General features: G+C 39.9%; 1 pseudogene; it reads left to right on the top strand.

Annotated features, from left to right (window-relative positions):
- Positions 1 to 7,436: 7,436 nt before the first annotated feature.
- On the top strand, positions 7,437 to 13,061 carry LOC138177785 (liprin-alpha-1 pseudogene; annotated as a pseudogene).
- Positions 13,062 to 22,251: the final 9,190 nt, after the last annotated feature.

The following is a 22,251-nucleotide window of genomic DNA, read 5'->3' as shown; positions in this document are numbered from 1 at the left end:
AACTACAACACACAACAGAAACTGAGTCCCCTCCATCTTGGCTCACAAGTTCAGCAAAGAAAGGAAATTGTGAGCCCCCAAATCCCAGCACAACAGGTGTGACTAAGCAGGGCCACCCCTGTGCAGTGGGCAAGCTGAAATTACTTCAGGCCATAGTATTGGAAATCAAGTGTCCAGACCTCTATCCCTCAGCATAATAAAACTTGAGATAGTGCCCTCTGTGCCCCTGGAGCAGAGTTCAACTTTAAAAGTCAGAAAAAAGGCTGAAAAAATTAGAAAGAAACAGAAGAGAGACTTGACCATATGAAGGTACTATGGCAACAGGGAAGCTCAAAACACAAACTCAGAAGAGGAAAATATCAAAATAACTACATATGAAGCCTCAAATGGGAAAATGAATTTGTCTCAAGTCCCAAAAGTCTTCTTGGAAGAGCTGAAAAAGGAACTTTAAAATCAAGTAAGAGAGTAGAAGAAAAACTTGGAAAAGGAATGAAAGTTATAAAGAGAATTATGAAAACACAAGTCTATGAATTAGAAAAGGAAGCACAAAAAATGACTAAAGAAAACAATTCCTTAAAAAAAAAATAGAACTGGGGTGGAACCAAGATAGATACCAAGAAGCAGATAAGAGAAGTGGAGGAAAAATTGGGAAGAGAAACGAAAACAATGCAAGAAAATTATGAAATGAGAGTCAACAGCCTGACTGAGGAAAATACTACCTTCAAAAAACTGACTGACTCAAATGGCAAAGGAGGCTCAAAAAGGCAATGAGGAGAAGAATGCCTTAAAAAGCCAAATTTTCCAGATGGAAAAAGAATTTCAAAAGCTCACTGAGAAATATCATTTCCTCAGAATTAGACTAGAGCAAATGGAAGCTAATGACTATGAGAAAATCAAGATGCTGTTAAACAGATCCCAACAAATGAAAGAATAGAAGGCAATGTGAAATATCTCATGGGAAAAACCACTGACCTGGAAAATAGATACAGGAGAGATAATTTGAAAATTATTTGACTACCTGAAAGCCATGATCAAAGTAAGAACCTAGAAATCATCCTCCAGGAAGTTCTCAATTAAAACTGCCCTGATGTTTTAGAATCAGAGGGCAGAATAGAGGTTGAAAGAATCCTCTGATCACCTCCTGAAAAAGATCCCCAAAAGAAAACTCCTAGAAATGTTATAGCCAGGTTCCAGAATTCCCAGATTAAAGAGATAATATTACAAGCAGCCAGGAAGAAACCATTTGAATATTGTGGAAACACAATCAGGATAACCCAGGATCTGTCAGCTTCTACACTGAGGGATTGAAGGGCTTGAAATATGATATTCTGGAGGGCAAAGGAGCTGGGATTAAAACCCAGAGTCACCTACCCAGCAAAACTGAGTATCATGTTTCAGGGGAAAATGTGGTCATTCAGTGGAATAGAGTACTTTCAAGCATTCTTGCTGAATAAACCAGAGTTGAACAGAAAATTTGACATTCAGATACAAGAAGCAAGAGAAGCATGGGAAGGTAAACAGGGAAAAGAAATAATAAGGAACTTATCAAAGTTGAACTATTAACATGTTTACATGGAAAAACAATAATTGTAACTTATGAAACTTTTCTCAGTAGTTGAAGGGTATAGAAATACATACATACATTATATATATATATATATGTCTATATATGAGGGTATACGGGCATATGAATACATATGTGAGTGTGTGTATATATGTTTACATGTATACATATATAGAGGGCACAGGACCAATTTAACAGGAAGGGATGATACTTAAAAGGTGAAATTAAGAGGTGAGAGAGGAATATAATGAGAGGAGTTGGGGAGAGACAGAATGGGGTAAACTATCTCATACAGAAAGGGCAAAAGGAAATGGTTACAATGGACAGGAAGAATAGGAAGGCAAGAGGGAATGTGTCAACCTTATTCCCATTGAATTTGGCTTAAGGAGGGAATGAAATACACACTAAATAGGGTATCTCACCCTCCAGAAGAGTAGGGGGGGAGGTGTTGAGAGGGGAGATGATGGAAGGGAGGGAAAGCTGGGGGAAGGGAAGTTGGAAGCACCCAGTTTTGAAAAGAGACGGGATCAAAGTGGAGAATAGAATAAGTGGGAGGTGGGATAGGAGGGAGGGAAATATAGTCAGTCTTTTACAATATATCTACTATGTTATTGTTTTCCATTAGCCACACATGTACATCCTATACTGACATGCTTATCTTCCCAGTAAGGGTGGGTGACAAGGGAGGAAGTGAATGAATCAAATTTTTAATTCAAAGTTTTAAATTCAAATATTCAAATATGTATATGTATATGTATATGTGTGTGTGTGTATACTATTATCAATACTATTTTACATGTAATTGGGAAATAAGATATACTGGCACTGGGGCATAGAGATCCACTGGAAAAGTCGAAAGGGGTATGGCAGAAAATATGAGAGATAGCAGATTGGAGGAAGGGATATCCTGTGGGACTGCTATCTTAGGGGGTTGGGTAGGAGAAAAACAGGGAGAAAATTTGTAACTCAAAATCTGAGGGAAATGAATGATATAAATCAAAAGTTAATAAGGCATTTGGGGAAAAAATGATCTATGTAGATCCTACATTTGAGTCCATGCTGCCATGATGGGGGGGAAGGAAGAAAGGGAGGGGGTGAAAATTTGAAACTCAAGGGACTGTGGAACTGAATGTTATAAAATTAAAGTAAAAAAAAAGAGAAAATATATAACTGATCAAATGGAAGAAAAAAATCAATTGAGGAAAACAACTCCTTTAAAATAGAATTGACCAAATTGAAAAGGGCATACAAAAGCTAACTGAAGAAAGCAATTCCTTAAAAATTTAGAATTGAGTAAGTAAAGCTAATGACTGTACAAGACATGAAGAATCAGTCAAACACAATCAAATGAATAAAATATTTTTGGTTGCTTTTTTTGCTTTTTTGGAGGGCGGAATGCAGGGCAATTTGGGTTAAGTGATTTGCCCAAGGTCACATGGCTAGTAAGCATTAAGTGTCTGAATGAGGATTAGAACTCAGGTCCTTCTGACTCCAGGACCCGTGCTCTATTCACTTTGTCACCTAGCTTCCCCTTGAAAAAAAGAATTTAAATATAAAATATCTCATTGGAAAACTCACTGATATGGAACATAGATCCAGTAGAAATAATTTAAGAATTCTTGGACTACCTGAAGGTCATGATCAAAAAAAGAGCCTGAACAGCATTTTTCAAGAAATTACTAAGGAAAAATTCCCTGATATCCTAGAACTAGAGGGTAAAATAGGCATTGAAAGAATCCACAGATCACCTCCTGAAAGAGATCCCAAAATAAAAACTCCAAGGAATATTGTAGCTAAATCCCATAATTATTAGGTTAAGGGGGGGAAAAAATGGAAGCAGCCAAAAAGAAATAATTCAAATATCAAGGAGTTGCAGTCAAGGTTACATAAAACTTCACAGTTTCTGCATTAAACCTGTGGGTTAGCTCAAACATAGATTACAGGTGAGAAAAAGAAAACAACCACTGTACATTCCTTTTTCTAGAAGCTGGACTATGAAAAAGAAGAAATCAAGGATGGGGAATCTGAGGAGAAGGTACAATCAACTGATCTCAAAATTTGAACATAATTATGTGGAAAATGTCACTGTGAATAGTAATGAAATATAGCTATTATTAATTTTGGACTACTTCAATTTTTGAAGCATTGAGAAAGCCTGTCATATTTTTATTCTATTTTGCTTTTGTAACCCCTCTCCCAAAATCCATTGGTTTGGGGCTCCCTTTATTGATGAAGGTGAATCGGCCCCCTTCCAAACCCACCTTCCCACCATGTATATGTTGGGAGGGAAGCTGAGTGAGGTTGGCAAGATCAAAGATAGTTATCAAGATAGAATCAAATTTTATAGGAGTACTTTTTGAAGCTTTGAGTCAATTTAGGAACTTTTGGTTTTCAGCTTCAAGAGTGAAAATGGATGAGGTCAACCTCTCTTCAAGTTGCTGAATGAAAAGACTCTGGGGATATAAGGAGAGGAACTTATAGGGCAGCTTGTTTGCTTGGTGGATAGAGCAATGCACCTTGAGTCAGGAAAACCTGAGTGCAAATCCAGCTTCAGACACTTATTAGCTGTTTTACCCTGGGAAATTCACACTTATTACTGTTTGGCTCAATTTTCTCATTTGTAAAATGACCTGAAGAATGCAGTGGAAAACCACTCTAGTATCTTTGCCAAGGCAACCCCAATTGAGGTCAGGAAGAGTTGGACATTACTGATCAACAATAGTCTCAATCATGTCCCTAACTCCAGTTTGCTATGATGGGGTGCAGGTTCTGGGAAACCCCTTGAACTCTGATTGAATCTTCACATTTGACAAGGCTTTGCCTGAGGCCTTAGTCTTTCATTATAGCTAGGCCCAAATTGCTGTTACTCTTAATTTAGCCTAGCCCTCCATTGTCCAGCTACTTCCCACCCTTGATCCTATCAAAATATCTATACCAAAATCTGTTCCCCTTAAACTACCCTATCCCTCCATTGTCTGTCTGTTCAGGTAGCCTTCAGCTATTTCCCACCTTTAATCCCATTTCTGGAATCTGACCTCAGTTCCCTCAAGATCCTCCTCCTCAAGACCCTCCTCAAATCTCTCCTTTTGTCCTCCCCTAAATCCTCCAACACTCTTTCTGTATATAAGACCCATTTGGCCTCCATGACTGGCCTGAGAATTCAATCTAGCCAGACTCATTCTGCATCAGATTATTCTGGCCCACTTATCAATATAAGCTTTATATACACTTAGGCTCCTTCAGAGTCTACCCATTAAAGAAAATCTTTAATAAACTTTGCCTTACTTTGGCTGAGAGAAGACTTGAGTCAAATTCATTGAGTAGGAACCAGAGTGTTGGTATTTGGGGGTCTCAATTACTTCTAAACTTCAATAGCTATAATAGAAATCTGGGGTATTTCTCAAACTAAGCATAACAAACTTAGTATTTATAAACTTTTCCCTGATATCTCCATTCCTTTCCTTGAAGAATGTGTAAATTTTACTATCTTCATAATGAGTGGTAGAGTAGAAAAATTCCTTTGTCCCTCTGATAGAATCCTAATAAAGCTGCCCCCAGGCCCAATATTTTAACTTTATTATAGGCCCCACTGTACCTACCTAGCACCACCACTTCCCCTCTGTCCCACCAATGTCCTAACTTCTTAACATATGCCTCACTGCTCACTGGAATATCAGTTGTGTCACTGAACTCTTAGTTCCCACAGAAGCAGCATGTGAGGGGAACCCAGCTACTGCCTCCACCGAGTCACTGCCCCCAGACAATTCCCATAGAAACAGATGTGTTCTTTTATTCAGTCAAAGTCACATCATCCATTTAGCCCCAGACAGGACCACAATACCTATCTATCTTAAGCAGACAGGACCATAATAGCTAGCCAATTGGAGGGCAGCACGACCAGAATGATTAACCACCAAACCATAGAAGGTATCTAATCCTTTAATAAACTCCTCCTGCCTTTTTTAATATGTGTCATATTCCTATATTCTATGTAAATTTTGATAGTGTAATCAGCATTTTGCCCTATAAAAATCCATCTTTCTTTCTCTGAAGTTGCTGGTTCTTTTTGGAACTTAGCCTGCTTCTTGAGAGGTGTCAATGTCAATAAGTGCCTATACTTGGATTAGAGGTGGGCTGACTCTGAATTCTTTGAGATGGTTCCACCACAACATATCATGAAATCCAAACAGTTTTTGGGTGGGCAGAGCCCCGACCATAACAGCTCCTTAGGACCACCCCCTCTGTAGTTACTTATAATTCCAGTTCAGCCCCTTAGTTAGTTACTAGTAGTCACTAGTTAATTACTAATAACAGTTAGTTACATTGAACTCTGAAACTATTTTTGAGTGCATCAACGTGTTCACTCCTCATAAACAAGGAAGAGGGAGTTTACTCCCTCTATCAACTGATCATATCTGGCTTCTAATTATTTACTAAGTGTAAAGTACTTAGTAAGTGTAGATATTTTAATAAATGTAAAGTACAAGGTAGCTAGTTGGCAGAATGGATCCAGACCTATGTCTGGAGTTAGGAAGACTCATCTTCATGAGTTTAAATCTAGATTCAGACACTAACTAGCTATGTAACCCTGAGCAAGTCACTTAACTCTGATTGCCTCAATTTTTTTTCATATCTAAATTGAGCTAGAGAAACATATTGCAAACCACTCTAGTATCTCTTCCAAGAAAATCCCAAATTGGTCAGGGGGTGCTAGATATAACTGAAAAATTACTAAACAACAACAAAAGTACTTAGACAAAGTGAGGCTCAAGCTTTCTCTTCAGTGAAGGGAACTTTTAACCAAATGATCCCACAACCAGACTCATTAAAGGATCTCAGTGTTTGAGAAAGTCAACCAAGGCCCAAGCTTCACTTTTTCTCATTTCTGGACAACACCATCTACTGGAGCTCCAGTCCCTGGGGCAGGGAAGTAACTTAAGCTGTGTAGATTACCCACGGCATTAAGAACCAATTGCAAGAGACCAGAAAAACAGAAAAAATAAAAGAGGATTAATGTCTGAACCTGGATCAGAGCTCACGCAAGTCACTTCACTCTGTTTACCTCACTTCTTCACCTTAAACCTAGAGAGAATGAAATGGTAACCACTACTGTATCATTGCCAAGAAAACTCCAAAGGAGATCATGAAGTCAGACTGAAAGAAAAAAAAAATGAACAAGAAAAATTCCCAACAAGAGAAAAGCAAACCTGATTGGTGGATAATTAGACAATAAATGAAGAGGTAGGTTGATAACTTCCAATTTCTCCCAGATGGGGTGATCAGATACTTATGCTTCGACCTCAATTACAAGATGACATTTCTCCCTAGCTTCAAAACACTATCCCTGACAGTTTTCTCCCCAGCCCAAGGACACCATGCTTAGCAATTACTCATGAGTGGGCCCCAGAAAAACAATTTAGGATAGGAGAGAATAAATTCTTATGTTAATGCTCAAACACTCTGGTGATGATGTCCTATGGGGACCCTGCCAATCTACTTTAGGTCCTCCCCTAAACAGGAAGATAGTTGTGAAAGGAACCAGGCAGTGTCCTTTTATGTCAGGTTCAGCCAAGGCAGGCATTCAGGTTGTGCTTTGGTTCAAGGGAGGTGTGATTATGGTTAAAGAGGGAACCCATATATTTTCCTCTTTTTTGATGAAAAAAAAAATGGAATCAAGTTAAGGCTATAATGCCCTCTTGTGGAAGGGAGATAAGTCTAACAGCTCTTTTTTTGAGGGATGTTCTGAAAAGAACAGCTGCCATTAGTCAGTTAGCCTGGGTTTCTTCATTCCCATCCTCAACCATTTCACTTGAAACTTTGAGAGGCCAAGGATTTGAGTTCTCATGATCAAGATCTCATCAAATCTGAAGAGATGAACACCAAGCTGCAACACCATGCCCATCCATGGCCCAAAAGGAGAACATGGGGAGAGCGCTACTTTGCCACCCATCGGGAAGCTATGTCCATGCATTATCTCAATGACAAACTGAAAAACGAAATTGCTAATAAAGTTTCTCTGCATCGGCAAAGTGAAGACAAAAAACCACCAGTTACGGGAACGCTTCGAATTGTCCGAGCAGAGACCTTGAGGAAAGTGGAGACCCTGTCTCAGGTGGAAACCGAGCTGCCCAAGAGACTGGTGGCACTCTCCAAGGTGGAGGAGAGTCAGGTTAAAATCGAGTCAAGATTGCAGCAGATGGCGGACCATTTGGAAGAGAAGAACCAAGAACTACAGAGGGCTCGGCAGAGAGAAAAGATGAACAAAGAGCATAATAAGCGTTTGTCAGACACCTTGGAAAACCTCCTCTCCAAGTCCAATGAGAGGCTCCAGATTCACCTTAAGGAGAGGATGGCGGTTCTGGAGGATAAGAATTCCCTGCTTCCAGAAGTTCAAAGTGAAAAAAAAAAAGTAGAAGAAACACAACATGATAAGGACCAGCTGGTGCTCAACCTGGAAGCCTTTTGGGCTGAAATAGACTAGATGAGGGTGCATGGTGGCGGCTCAATGAATCACAGCCGCCCGCACCCGGGCAGTGTACCCGATTTCCAGTATCCTGTGGCAGAGTCCCACTGATCCTTATACCCGTGTTTCCCCGATAATAAGACCTATCCCGAAAATAAGCCCTCCCCTTACTGTGTAAGATTCCTCTAAAATAAGCCCTCCCCCGAAAATAAGCCCTATTGAGATCGCTACTGTAGTGAAGGTGATCCCCTGCACTACACGCTACATTACGGTACCCTCTGTATGCACCGTCCCCCCAACCCACCATGAAACGCATACCGCGCTCCGAGCTGCATCCAACCAGAGCTGCAGCAGTGAGCGCGTCATCCTGTTCTTCCCCAGTGATTTGCTTGCTGGTGCCATTGAGAGCAGTGCCATGGAGGAGAGCTGAGGCAGGACAACATAAAAACCCGGTATGTAAGCGGGAATGAGGGGGCATGATGGAGGATAAAAAGGGCATGATGAAGGAAAAAAGAAGAACTCAGGGGGCATGATGGAGTGAAAAGAAGGACTGATGGTCATAATTTTATTATTCTGTCTGTTTTGACCCCCAAACATGAATACAAAAAGGAAGAGCTATACTGTTGAGTATAAGAAAGCAATTGTAGAGGAGTCACATGGCAAGAATCTTGCAGTTTTCTGTAAAGAAAAACTTTTGGATCTTCGAATGGTCAGAAAATGGAGAGCAGATTATAATAACCTCAATCAACAGGTGGATGAGGGAAAAGGGAAAAAGCACAGGTCTGGATCGGGTCGGCAGCCCTTATATCCTGACTTGGAGATCCTCATTGGTGAATGGATTGCTGACAGGAAAGCAAAGGCCTTGGTTGTGCGCAGGGCTGATATTCAAGCATTTGCCCTTTCAGTGGCACCAGAGTTTGAAATGGTCTCAAAAGGATGCAAAGCATCACAACACTGGTTGGACGGTTTCCTTCAATGGTATGAACTGTCCCTAAGAAGATCAACAACACTGTTTAAGCTGGAAGATGCTGAAGTTATTAAACGTGCACTTGCATTCAAGTCCTTTATTGATAGGATCAACATTTCCAAGTACCAAACCTGCAATATGATTGCTATGGATGAAACTGCAGTGTTTATGGGACAAGGATCTCAAACAACAGTTCATCACAGGGGTGCAACGTCAATCTACATTCCCACTACTGGCTATGAAAGTGCACGGGTCACCTGTGTTTTGGCAATTCGTTTGGATGGAAAGAAAGCCACACCTCTAATCATCAGTAAGGGCAAGAAAGATAAGATTGAACGTGTATCTGGCATTTACGTTCTTGAAACCGAAAAAGCCTGGTGTACACAAGCCATTATAAGAAAGTGGGTTGATTTAATGCTGCCACTTGTTATGCAAGGTAACCAAAGAGTTCTGATAGTCTGGGATTCAGCCAGCACTCACCACGCTAAAGAAATGAAGAACTTCCTTGCAGAGAGAAGAATAGATCAAGTACTGATTCCTGCAGGAATGACTGCCTATCTCCAGACCCTTGATATTGCAATAAACAAGTCATTCAAGGACCATTTGCGCATGGAAGTCAATGACTACATTGAAAATAGAATGGAAAGAAATCAGCATGGAAACTTTGTGAAGTCCTGTCTGCAAGAAGTTGTGACTTGGGTGAAGAAGTCATGGGATAAAATTACTGACAGCTGTGTCGCCAAGGCACTACGAGCAGGTTACCTGGACAAGTATGATAGTAATGGCAATTAAAGATTCCCCTGTATTGGCTTGGTTTTCAAATTGATTGTATTAAAACCCAGAGTTTGTTAATCCCACCTGTGGGATGGGCTTGTTGATGTGAAAAGAAAGTCCTGAAGTGGGAGGAGCTGGTGACGTAGATTTGGAGAGACACTGGAGAGAGGCGGAAGATCTTTTTTTTTGGAAGCAGCACCTCGTGGAGAGAGAGAGACTAAAAGAATTGCTGGTGGCCGCTTTGAATTGCCCTGGACTTTTGAGACCTGCCCCCTGAGCTGCCAAGGACTGAGGAGACATGGCTGTTTTGCTGGTACTTTTTCTGTCTGTTTTGATGTTATTTTGCCAGATTTGTCCACTGGTGAAAGACTGTCCTTTTGTTGAAGAAGTCCTGGAACCTGGCTGTTCGCTAAGAAGGCCTGAGACTGTCCTGCAGACAGAGAGTGAATACTGTCCACTGGTGAGGGACAGTACTGTTGTTGCAGGGGTCTGGAGACTGTCCTGCAGACAGAATGAATACTGTCCTCTGGTGAGGGACAGTACTGTTGTTGCAGGGGTCTGGGAGCCTTTCTGTTGGTTCAGAAGCCCTGAAGAAGGATTTTCTTGTTGTATGTTTACAGAAATCCTGGGAGAGGGCTTTGCTAATGTGTTCAGGGGTTCTAGGGCTGTTCTACAGACAGAGGATAAATTCATGAAGGGACTGGCAATGTATCTTATGGCCTTGCTAAGCCTTGTCTCTCCAGGAACTAAGATTGCTGAGAACTTGCCTCGCGTCAAGATGAAGAAAAGACCTCCATTTGGGTTTTAAGTGCTGTGTTTAAACTTGATGTAACTCTGGGGTAGATTCAATTGTGATCCAGGAGGTGGGGAACTTTTGACCTTATTGTGCTCTGTGATTGACAAATGAAGGTACTTTACCTATGTTTGGAAACTAATCTCCATTTGAGAAGAGGGGTTTTGTGGTGGACTTAATTAAGGTATAGCCTAGGGGTGGAGTAGTATTTAGAACAGGGACTTTGTAATTGATTGAATGATTGGAAGATCCTGGGGTGGGGTAGTACTTGGAGATTATTTAATCACGCTTAGTAAATGCTGTACTTTGAATGATGTCATGTTTTGATCTTCTCTGTTCTGGGTTTGTCACTGAATAAAATAGAGAGCACCTATGCTGGTATTTCGAACCTGGGAAGTTGCCTTTCCTTGGCATTACATTACAACAAGACATATTCATTTAAAGAGAGCTATATTGCTGGACATGGCAGATTGGGTCCACTTCTTCTGAAGGAAATGGAGGCGCAAGACATCCAGGACGGAATTCAGGGTATGGACACTTATGACGATGTTGTTGAAGAAGATGACATGATCATTATTGAATAAAGGAACATTTTTTTGTTCACATTTACCTGTTTATTAAAATTGCTGTCAATGTTCATTAAAATAAGCCCTCCCCTGAAAATAAGCCCTCTGGTGTTTTTCTGTCCAAAAAAAATAATAAGACAGTGTCTTATTATCGGGGAAACACGGTAGCACCATATCAATATTGCGGCGGGCCCAGAAGAGCTGTCTGGCAGCATTCCTGGATGAGCGTTCCAAGGTACACACTCTGAATGAACAGAATTTGGAACAGGCCCAAAAGGCGACTGTTTTAGCTAACGTAGTGCAAGCGTTTGAGAGTGACATCAAGGTGTCTGACAGTGAGGATGACAGAGATACTATTTTCATCTTGGTGGATCTCCTATCTCCCAGTGGGCAGGCCGATGCCCAGATGCTAGCCATAATGCTTCAGGAGCAGCTGAATGCCATCAACAAAGAGATCAGATTGATTCAGGAAGAAAAAGAAAATACGGAGTAGCAGGCAGAGGAAATTGAGAGCCATGTGGGCAGCGCGGGTTTGGGAAATCTCGGGTGGTTCCAGTCCCTGAGCTCCCTTACCCCCCATCCCGGTTCCTAACTCGTTGGCTCCTCTCCTCTGGGGAGAGGCCACCCCACCCCATGGTGGGTCCCCCATAGCCCTGCCTGCGAGGGGGACAGATTGGCCATGACTCTATTGCCACCTTCGAGAGAAGAGGTGCAAGGTGACAAAACAACCATAAAATGTGAAACATCACCCCCCCCCACACACACACACCCTCTTTCCCAAGGTCCCTTGGTCTAGACAGAGTCCACAAATGGGCTCTACAGCCCTGAGGACATCCAGGACATTCAGAATTCCACAGGTTCATAGGATGGTCAGGTCAGCAACCCCAGAAGCAGTAATAGCAGCCAGAATTCCCTTCATAAAGTACCCAAAAAGAAGGACATCAAATACTATTTAGGTTGCTTGTTTGGGAAGATAGAAAAGGGCCGGCCTGGATACATTGGCAAGAAGTCCCTGGGGCCAGCTGGTGTTACCGACATGGACAGCTCATCTCAAGATGCTGTAGGAATTAACAAATTGGGAGGCCAGGCTGAAAATAACCGAAAACTTAAGAAAAAGCATAAACTGCTGGAGGAAGCTCTCACACAAGGCCTGCCTTTTGTCCATTGGGATGGGCCAAATATGGTTGTGTGGCTTGAGCTGTGGGTCAAGATACCTGTGTGGTATGTGACTGCAAATGTGAAAAGGGGGGACATCATGTCTGCCCTGAAATACAGAAATACGGTGTGAAATTGGAATCAGCAATCCTCTGCACCGGTTAAAGCTGTATTCAGGAAATCATGTCCTTGACAAGTCCATCTGCCCCACCCATGTCACCAACAACGTTGGCCTATGGTGACATGAATCATTTGTGGATGGGCAATGAGTGGCTGCCCAGCCTGGGGCTTCTCCAGTATCACAGCTACCTCAGTATCGCAGCTACTTCATGGAGTGCCTTGTGCGTGTGGATGCTTGACCATCTGACCAAGAAAGACCTGCGAGCACAGCTCAAGATGGTGTACAGTTTTCACAGAAACAGCTTCCGGTGTGGAATCATTTGTCTGTGAAGATTGAATTACGATAGGAAGGAACTGGAACTGAGAAAGGAAGAAAGTCAGAAAGAAATCAAAGAGGTGCTTGTTTGGAGCAATAACGGGAGAGCTGCTGGATCTTATTCATCAGCCTCAAAGAGTATGCGAATAACCTGGTGGAAAGTGGCGTTCATGGCGCGCTGGTGGCCTTAGAGGATACCTTTGACTTCAATACCCAGGTTCTTCTAATGCAGATCCCTACTCAGAAGACACAGGCTCACACCTTCTTGGAAAGAGAATTCAACAGCCTTTTAGTTATGGGCATAGACAGAAGGTTTGAGGAAGATGAGGATAAAAGCTTTTGAAGAGCCCCTTAGTAGAGGGAAAAAAAATAGACTCAAGGGCATTTGAGGTTTAGCTGCTGGATTGGCAGAGACCCTCCCTGCAAATTTCAGGGTCACCTAGTCTATGTCTCCTCCCTCTATGCAGCCAAAGAAGAAGCAGATGGACTGCTGCTTGTCAGGAAGCCAGAGGCTGGACTCTGGGACTGTAAGGAATTATTCCTTTTAAAGCCTTCTGTTGTCTGCCCACAATACTTCTACAGATGGTTATGCATCCTTCTGAACTCAGCCAAGACCACATTTTAGAACTGAGTGGATCTTTAATCTGTCAATACTTGTTATATGGACAATGAGATATTTTATAACAGTTTTTAATTAGTAAGAAATAAAATCATAAATACCATGGAGAAATATTTTAGAATTAAATGTTTCTAATACTTATGTAAACTTATGTGACCTTATTTATACAGTTACTTATTTTTTTCATATATATCCAGATTATAAATATATTTTTAATTTTTCATTTATATCCAGATTATAAATATCTTTTCCAATCAATTCATGAGGTTCTTATATTTAATTAGGTAGTCAACTGAATGTACTGTAATACTTGTAAGTATAAATCCTATGAGAAAATAGGGCTTTTTGTAAATTATGCAGTTGATGTAATTATCATTTTTTAATTTTTTAATGCTTTATTAACTTCTGATTTACATCATTCATTACAACCAGATTTTGAGTTACAAATTTTCTCCCCCTTTTTCCCCTAACCACCACCCCAAAATAGCAGTCCCACAGGATATCCCCTCCTCCAATCTGCTCTCTCCCATATTTTCTCCCATACCCCTATCAACTTTTCCAGTGAATCTCTATGCCTCAGTGCCCGTATATATTATTTCCCAATGACATGTAAGATGGTATTAATAATAGTATGTATATATATATATATATATATATATATATTTGATTTTAAAACTTTCAATTCCAGATTCATTCCCTTCCTTCCTTGTCACCCACCCTTACTGGGAATATAAGCAGTTCAGTATAGGTTGTACATGTGTGGCTAATGCAAAACAATAACATAGTAGATATAGTGTAAAAGACTGACAATATTTCCTCCCTCCTATCCCACCTCCCATTTGTTATATTCTCCACTTTGACCCCATCCCTTTTCAAAAGTGGGTGCTTCCAACTTCCCTCCCCCCCCCAGCTTGCCCTCCTTTCCATCATCCCCTCTCTCATTCCCTTCCCCCCTACTCTTCTATAGGATGAGATACCCTATTTGGTGTGTATTTAATTCCCTCCCCAAGCCAAATAAAATGAGAATAAGATTGACCCATTCCCTTTTGCCTTCCTATTCTTCCCCTCCATTGTAACCATTTTCCCTTGCCTCTTCTATATGAGATAGTTTACCCCAATCGGTCTTTCCCCATCTCCTCTCATTATATTCCTCTCACCTCTTAATTTCACCTTTTACGTATAATCCCTTCCTGTTAAATTGGTCCTGTGCCCTCTATCTATGTATACCTATAAACATATCTACACATATTAACATGTATTCATATGCCCATATACCCTCATATATAGACATATATATAAAGAAATATTTATATACATATACACACATACAAACACACAAACATATATATATATATATATATATATATATATATATATATTTCTATCCCCTTCAACTACTGAGAAAAGTTTCATAAGTTACAATTACTGTTTTTCCATGTAGGAATGTAAATAGTTCAATTTTGATAAGTTCCTTATGATTTCTTTTCCCTGTTTACTTTCTCATGGTTTGCTTGCTTCTTGTATCTGAATGTCAAATTATCTATTCAACTCTGTATTTTTTTTCAGCAAGAATGCTTGGAAGTCCTCTTTTCCACTGAATGACCATATTTTCCCCTGAAACATGATGCTCAGTTTTGCTGGGTAGGTGACTCTTGGTTTTAATCCCAGCTCCTTTGACCTCCAGAATATCATATTCCAAGCCCTTCAATCCCTCTGTGTAGAAGCTGCTAGATCCTGGGTTATCCTGATTGTGTTTCCACAATATTCAAATTGTTTCTTCCTGGCTGCTTGTAATATTCTCTCTTTAATCTGGGAATTCCAGAACCTGGCTATAATATTCCTAGGAGCTTTCTTTTTGGGATCTTTTTCAGGAGGCGATCGGTGGATTCTTTCAACCTCTATTTTGCCCCCTGGTACTAAAACATCAGGTCCGATTTCTTTGAGAACTTCCTGGAGGATGATTTCTAGGTTCTTACTTTGGTCATGGCTTTCAGGCAGTCCAGTAATTTTTAAATTATCTCTCCTGGGTCTATTTTCCAGGTCAGTTTGTTTTTCCCATGAGATATTTCACATTGCCTTCTATTCTTTCATTTGTTTGGATCTGTTTAACAGCATCTTGATTTCTCATAAAGTCATTAGCTTCCATTTGCTCCAATCTAGTTCTGAAGGAGTGATTCTCCTCATTGAGCTTTTGAGATTCTTTTTCCATCTGGCAAATTTGGCTTTTGAAGGCATTCTTCTCCTCATTGCCTTTTTGAGTCTCCTTTGCCATTTGAAGTCAGTCAGTTTTTTTAAGGTAGTATTTTCCTCAGTCAGGCTGTTGACCCTCATTTCATAATTTTCCTATATAGTTCCCATTTCTCTTCCCAATTTTTCCTCCACTTCTCTTATCTGCTTCTTAAGGTCCTCCATGGCCTATAACCAGCTTGTATTTTCCTTTGAAGCTTTTGGTGCAGGAATTCTGACTTCACTGTCTTCCTCCTGTTCCATGCCTTGCTCCTTCTTGTCCGCAAAATAGGGGTGTAATGTTGGAATCTTATGTCTGCTTTGTTTCCTTTGCCTGGTCATGTCACTTGACCCCTGGGCTTTTTGCCACAGTATGACTCTGCCACCAGACAGGGGAGCTTTCGTCCCAAACGCTGGGGTTTTCTCAGCTTCCAGAGGTATTAGATACGTGCCCTCTCTGAGGTCTCCACAGCTCTGGCAAGCTGGACACACACCCCAGGAACTCTACTCTAGACTGCAATCCAGATCCAAGAAGGCTAAAGCAAGAGCGATTACCCCTCAGGGGGGAAAGCCATGCACTCCCACTTTCTGGGTCCCAGAGTCCAAACTGCACTGACCTCTCACTTTCTTCTTCACACTATTTGTTGATAAATCTGGAAAGGCCACAGCTGCTGATGATCTGGAGTCAGGCCTGCCCTGGGACTAAAGCCTCAGCGTGGGGCTGGGCTCGGCTCCCAGAGCGCTGTGCTGGACGATTTCTGCTGGACTGCTGGGCTGTCCTCAGTGGGAGGTTAGATTCTCTGTGTCATTTTGTGGGTTCTGCAGCTCCAAAGTTTGTTTAGAGTCCCCTTTTTACATGGATTGGGGAAGATGGAAGCCAGAAGGTCGTGTTTCTACTTTGCCATCTTGGCTCCCCCCCCCCCATTTTTAAAAATAATAATCCTGAGAGCAATGAGGATTTTACTACATTTGTAAAAAGTGCCCTATTACCCAGGAAGTAGGCATAAATCAATGACATTTGTAAGCTAATACTTAAAAAAGCAAGCCACAACAAGTGTTTTGAAACAGACTTTTCATTGCAAGCAGTTATGATGTGTGATTTAATTACTGATCAGAGCTAATCTTTTAATGAAAAGAAATTTTTCATTCTGTACCATGGACTGATTTTAAATTGTGTATTTAAATATCTTCTCTACTAAAATTTGAACTGAGAAACATTAGAACACGATGGAATCTTTCTAGAAAAGCTGGCTCAGGATGCCTTGGGAACCAAGGCTCTGGGACTTGGATAAGTCAGTGACTGTGGATAAGTTATAGAGAACTCTCTGAGCCAGGAAGGACTGACTTGGGGAGGGGTCAGGTCCTAGTAGCCCCCCACCCCTAGCCTACAAAGGAGTGCTTTCTTCCTAGCCAGTGGTTGAGAGGCGCTGATGCACTTTCTTCGAGTCACAATGTGCACTGCAGTCTTGAGGCCTGCCCCTGCAGAGGCAATTCTCACCACCTTTAATCCAGGCCTTACTGTGCTTGTCAGTCATCTTTCATCATTTACTGGTCAACTTGTTGAACCTCTATTTCTGGACAGGTTTTTGAGATTTTGATGGTTATAGCCATTGCATTTCAGACTGTAGAGAATGTACCTTTTACTTTTTTAAAATGGTAACATTTATGTGTGAATGTGTAATAAATGTATAGTTATAGTTGCATATGCACCATGATCTACACCAGTTTCTCATTGACTTTTTAATGTACCATTTTAAAAAAGTAAAAGGTACATTCTCTCCCCCCTTCTGCCCCAGAAAAGTTAAGTGATTATTATAGAAAACTGACAAAGGAAGCAGGAGTTACAGAGTGCATCACTACTGATTAGTGTATTTTTTGGTTTTCTGCTAAACAATGAGCTTGTTCATTAAGCCAATGTTATGCCCAAATGTAAGTTTATGTACTGACCATGTACCAGTAACATATATGTGATGATATTCTTGTTATGGCTTTCATAGGTCATAGTATCTAAATTATGCGAGAGTAAACAAAGAGTTACATTTCCACAGAACTGCTAAAAATGACTGTAGTAAAACTACTGATAATAAATTGTGAGTAAACAGTAAGGAGTTAAGTTTCCATTGAATTGCTAGCCATTACTGAAGTAAGTTAAGGGAGTTATCAGAGCAGGTGGACCTGACCAATCAGAAGGCAGACAAAAGCCTTGAGAGATCTTCAGACCAGGATAAGGAGTATGATGAAGGGAGGGGGTCATTCGGCATAGGGGGGAAATTGAAACCCTGAAGAGAAGGGACCAATCTGTCTTCAGAAGGAAGGTTCCCATGCTAACAGTATAAAGCACTTCCTGTTTTTGTTTTCTGGACTCCTCCTTCCTGACAAAGGGTAGGGTCTGCTTCTGGACAGGGGTGTCTAATTCGTCTGAACTTCTCCTCAGAAAATTTCCTTTGATACCCAAATTTTGGAATCAATTGTGTTTATGTTTCTAACAGTTATGATTCAGTATATGTTATGATTTTTAATAGGCTATTATGTCCAGGCTTCTACCTTTCATAGAGTTTAAGTTGCATGGCTTTTCACTTATTACTGTATTTTATAACTTTTCCCCAATAGGACCCCCACAGAGAATGAGGAATAAAAAGATGGCTAAGGAGGAGAAACAGGAGAAAAGAGCGTTTTGAAAACTTAGAGATGCAATCTAGGAGAGATAATTTAAAAATTATTGGACTACCTGAAAGTCATGATCAAAAAAAGAACCTAGAAATCATCCTTCAAGGAATTCTCAAGGATCATTGCCCTGATGTTTAGAACCAGAGGGCAAAATAGAGGTTGAAAGAATCCACCAATCACCTCCTAAAAAAGATCCCAAAAAGAAAACTCCTAGTAATATTATAGCTAGGTTCTGGAGTTCCCAGATCAAGGAGAAAATATTACAAGCAGCCAGGAAGAAATAATTTCAGTATTGTGCAAACACAATCAGGATAACACAGGAGCTGGCAGCTTCTACACTGGGGGATTGAAGGGCTTGAAATATGATATTCTGGAGGTAAAATGAGCTGGGATTAAAACCAAGAATCACCTACCCAGCAAAACCGAGTATAATGGTTCAGGAGAAAATATTGTCATTCAATGGAATAGAGGACTTTCAAGCATTCTTGAGGAAAAAAAAAAGAGTTGTATAGAAAAATTGACATTCAGATACAAGAAGCAAGAGAAGCATGAGAAGGTAAACAGGGAAAAGAAATCAAAAGAAACTTATCAAAGTTGAACTATTAACACTCCTACTTGGAAAAATGATAATTGTAACTTATGAAACTTTTTTCAGTATGAGAATAGTTGAAGAGAATAGAAATGTATACATATGTGTGTATACATATATATGTCAATGTAGGAGGGCATATGGGTGTGTGAATACATATGTGAGTGTGTGTATATATGTCTATAGGTATACATAGACAGAGGGCACAGGACCACATTAATAGGAAGGAATGATACTCAAAAAGTGAAATTAGGAAGTGAGAGAGGAATATAATGAGAGGAGCTGGGGAGAGACAGAATGGGATAAATTATTTCATATAGAAGAGGCAAGGGAAAACTGTTACAATGGAGGGAAAGAAAAGCAAAGCAAAAGGGAATGAGTCAACTTTATTCTCTTTGAATTTGTCTTAGGGAGGGAATGACATACACACTAAGAAGCGTATCTCACCCTACAAGAGAGTAGGAGGGAAGGGAATGAGGGGAGGGGGTGATGGAAGGGAGAGCAGGCTGGGAGGGAGGGAAGTTGGAAGCCCTCACTTTTGAAAAGAGACAGGATCAAAGTGAAGAATAGAACAAGTTGAGGGTGGGAAAGGGAAATATAGTCAGTCTTTCAAAATACATCCACTATGGAAATGTTTTGCATAGCTACACATGTATAACCTATATTTAATTGCTTATCTTCCCAGTAAGTGTGGGTGAAGAGGGAGGAAGGAAAGAATCTGGAATTCAAAGTTTTAAAATCAAATGTTTATATATATATACATATATATATATATATATATATATATATATAATTATTTTACATGTAACTGGGAAATAAGATATACAGGCACTGGGGCATAGAGATCCACCATGCCCTACCAGAAACCATGAGGGGTTGTGGGGAAAGATATGAGAGAGAGCAGATTGGGTGAGAAGATATTCAGTGGGATTATTATTTTGGTGTAGTGGGTAGGGGAAAATGTAGAGAATATTTTTAACACAAAATCTTGTGGAAATGAATGATGTAAACTAAAAATAAACATAACATTTAATTGACAAAAAAAAGGAGTGATGTAGTAAGATGACCAGCAAGGATGGTAGGAGCAGGTAACACTTTTTTTAAAGAATATGAGAAACATGTTACATATTTGTAAGCAATAGTGAAGGAAATGAGAGAGTCAGACAGAGACAGAGATAGAGAGAGACAGAGACAGACAGACTGACAGAGGGGGCAGGGAGTGCTTACTATTTATTGAAGATTGGTGAATGAGCTAATTACACCTGAGGAAATTGAAGTTCAGACAATGGTTTCATGTTTAGAGCTGTTCCTAGCAGTATCATCCAAGACCTTGTCCTGTTGATTATTTTTCTCACAAAGTCTCTCTAAGAATAATATCATTTTCCAAATTTCTTCCTGAGATGAGGCTCTCAAAGAGAATTGAGAGCATCTTTAAGGGTAGAAACAAATGAATTATAAAGGATTGTTTCAGTGTTAAAAAAAAAAAAGCTGCTTCTGTAGAAGAATGACTAATGAAAAAACTTTTGTTTTTTCAGGTTTCTGAAGAAAAGAATGCATTGTGTATTACTATTTTAAGCCTTGTAATGCATGCTGGATAAGAAGACATCAACCCCCAGGAATCCAAAGATACAGCATTATTTTTTCTACACGAAGAATTTTGACTCCACACAAAATGAGGAAACTTTCATGGATAGGACTAAGATGTTCAGAGAGACACAGAATTAAATCTTAGGGTCAAGAAATGTTACTATCTTTTCTCCACATTCTGACAACAAAAAGTGAATGCTTGGATTTGCATTGTTTCTTGGAAAGTAACAATGCTGTAAACAAAATGCAAATTACTGATTGTCAAAGATATTATAGATGAGATACTTCATGGTCTTAGATTGAATTAGATGACTGCTGAAGATCCAAATATGTAATATTATATTCTAATTCTTAACAGCAACACAGGTTTAACCTTAAAAAAATAACATTAACCAAATCACAAACTCCCCTTAACAATTCTAATACACCCAAAACTCTAGTCTTTTCTCCTTGCTAAAGCAGGAACATTTTGCTTTTGTTCTATATAAGACAGTGTTGATCACCTTTCTGATATACTACACACTATATTTTACAGCCAGGGCTACTTGTATAGTTCAAACATTGGATTAGTACCATAATCAAAACTCATCACAATGAAGATATTTTGGGATTGTAAGAATTTAATGCATTTGGGGCTTCTGTTGGGGAAAATATGACCAAGATTCAAATTCCTCAAAATGTTAGTTAGTAATGAAACAAAAGTATATCCTGCCAGCTTCTTCCTTCTTGACATTTCAGGATTAGAAGATGCCCAAATATGAATATACATCACTTTTTTCCTGGTGTATTTCTTCACTGTACTGGGGAACTGTGCCCTTTTCATTATCAAAACTGACACATAGAAGCACAAAATTCCTATCCATGCTCTTTTTGGCAGACTTGATCTTTACCACCAGCACTATGCCCAAGATTTCCAGCCTTCTCTGTTTCAATGATAGGAAAATATACTTTGAAGACTATCTCATTAAGGTATTTCTCATTCATTCACTATCTAATGTGGCCTCTGGGATCATCTTGGACATGGCCTTACTTATTTATTTTTTTTATGGGCATCTGCAACACATTTAAACACTTGACTATATTGACCAATGCAGTAATCTGGAGACTAGGTTTGGTCATTGTCCTTCATGGATTTGTGTTACTTGGTGTTCACCCTTTCATAATTAGGTGACTTCCCTACTACAGAAATAAAATAATTCCCCATACTTGTTGTGAGTTCATGTCACTGATCAAGTTGGTCCATGCCCCTAACCATATCCACAGAGATTGCAACCTATTTGTTGCTTTTATAACAGCAGGACTTGACTTCATAATAATTATCTGTTTCTATGTTCTCATTCTCTGTACTACATTTTGCCTAGCCTCCAATGATGTCAGACTCAAGACACCATGCACCTGTGACTCCCATGTATGAGTCATATTAATTTCTTAGACTTATATAAATGTGTGTATATATGTATATACTTATTATGCTCTTCTTTTCTCAATCACAGATTTGGCCACCAAATTTCTCCTCATAGCCATATCCTTGTGGCTTATATATATATGTCCTTGCTCCACCCGTGGTGAACCCCATCATTTATAGAGTCAAAACCAAACAGATTTGGGGAAGATTTCTCAGAATCTTTTCAGAGTAAGAAAAAATCTGATCTGGGAAACAGTGGTTAAACAACATGGGAGCAGTAATTAATTTCTGAACCAGGAACATATAATCAATCTTTGGAGAAAGAATTTGTAGAAATCATGGGTCAAATCTACCTCAAAACTATGAAACTAAGCCACTAAGCATATTTTTAAGTCAACTAGAATTTATTAAGTACCTTATATGTGCCAATCATTATACTA

This window comes from Petaurus breviceps, unplaced genomic scaffold, assembly GCF_028583685.1.
Source record: "Petaurus breviceps papuanus isolate PSGF00001 unplaced genomic scaffold, PetGlider_PUasm1.0 90444, whole genome shotgun sequence".
Lineage (NCBI taxonomy): Eukaryota > Metazoa > Chordata > Mammalia > Diprotodontia > Petauridae > Petaurus > Petaurus breviceps.
The sequence above is the reverse complement of the archived record's forward strand: the minus strand, read 5'-3'. Positions and strand labels throughout refer to the sequence as shown.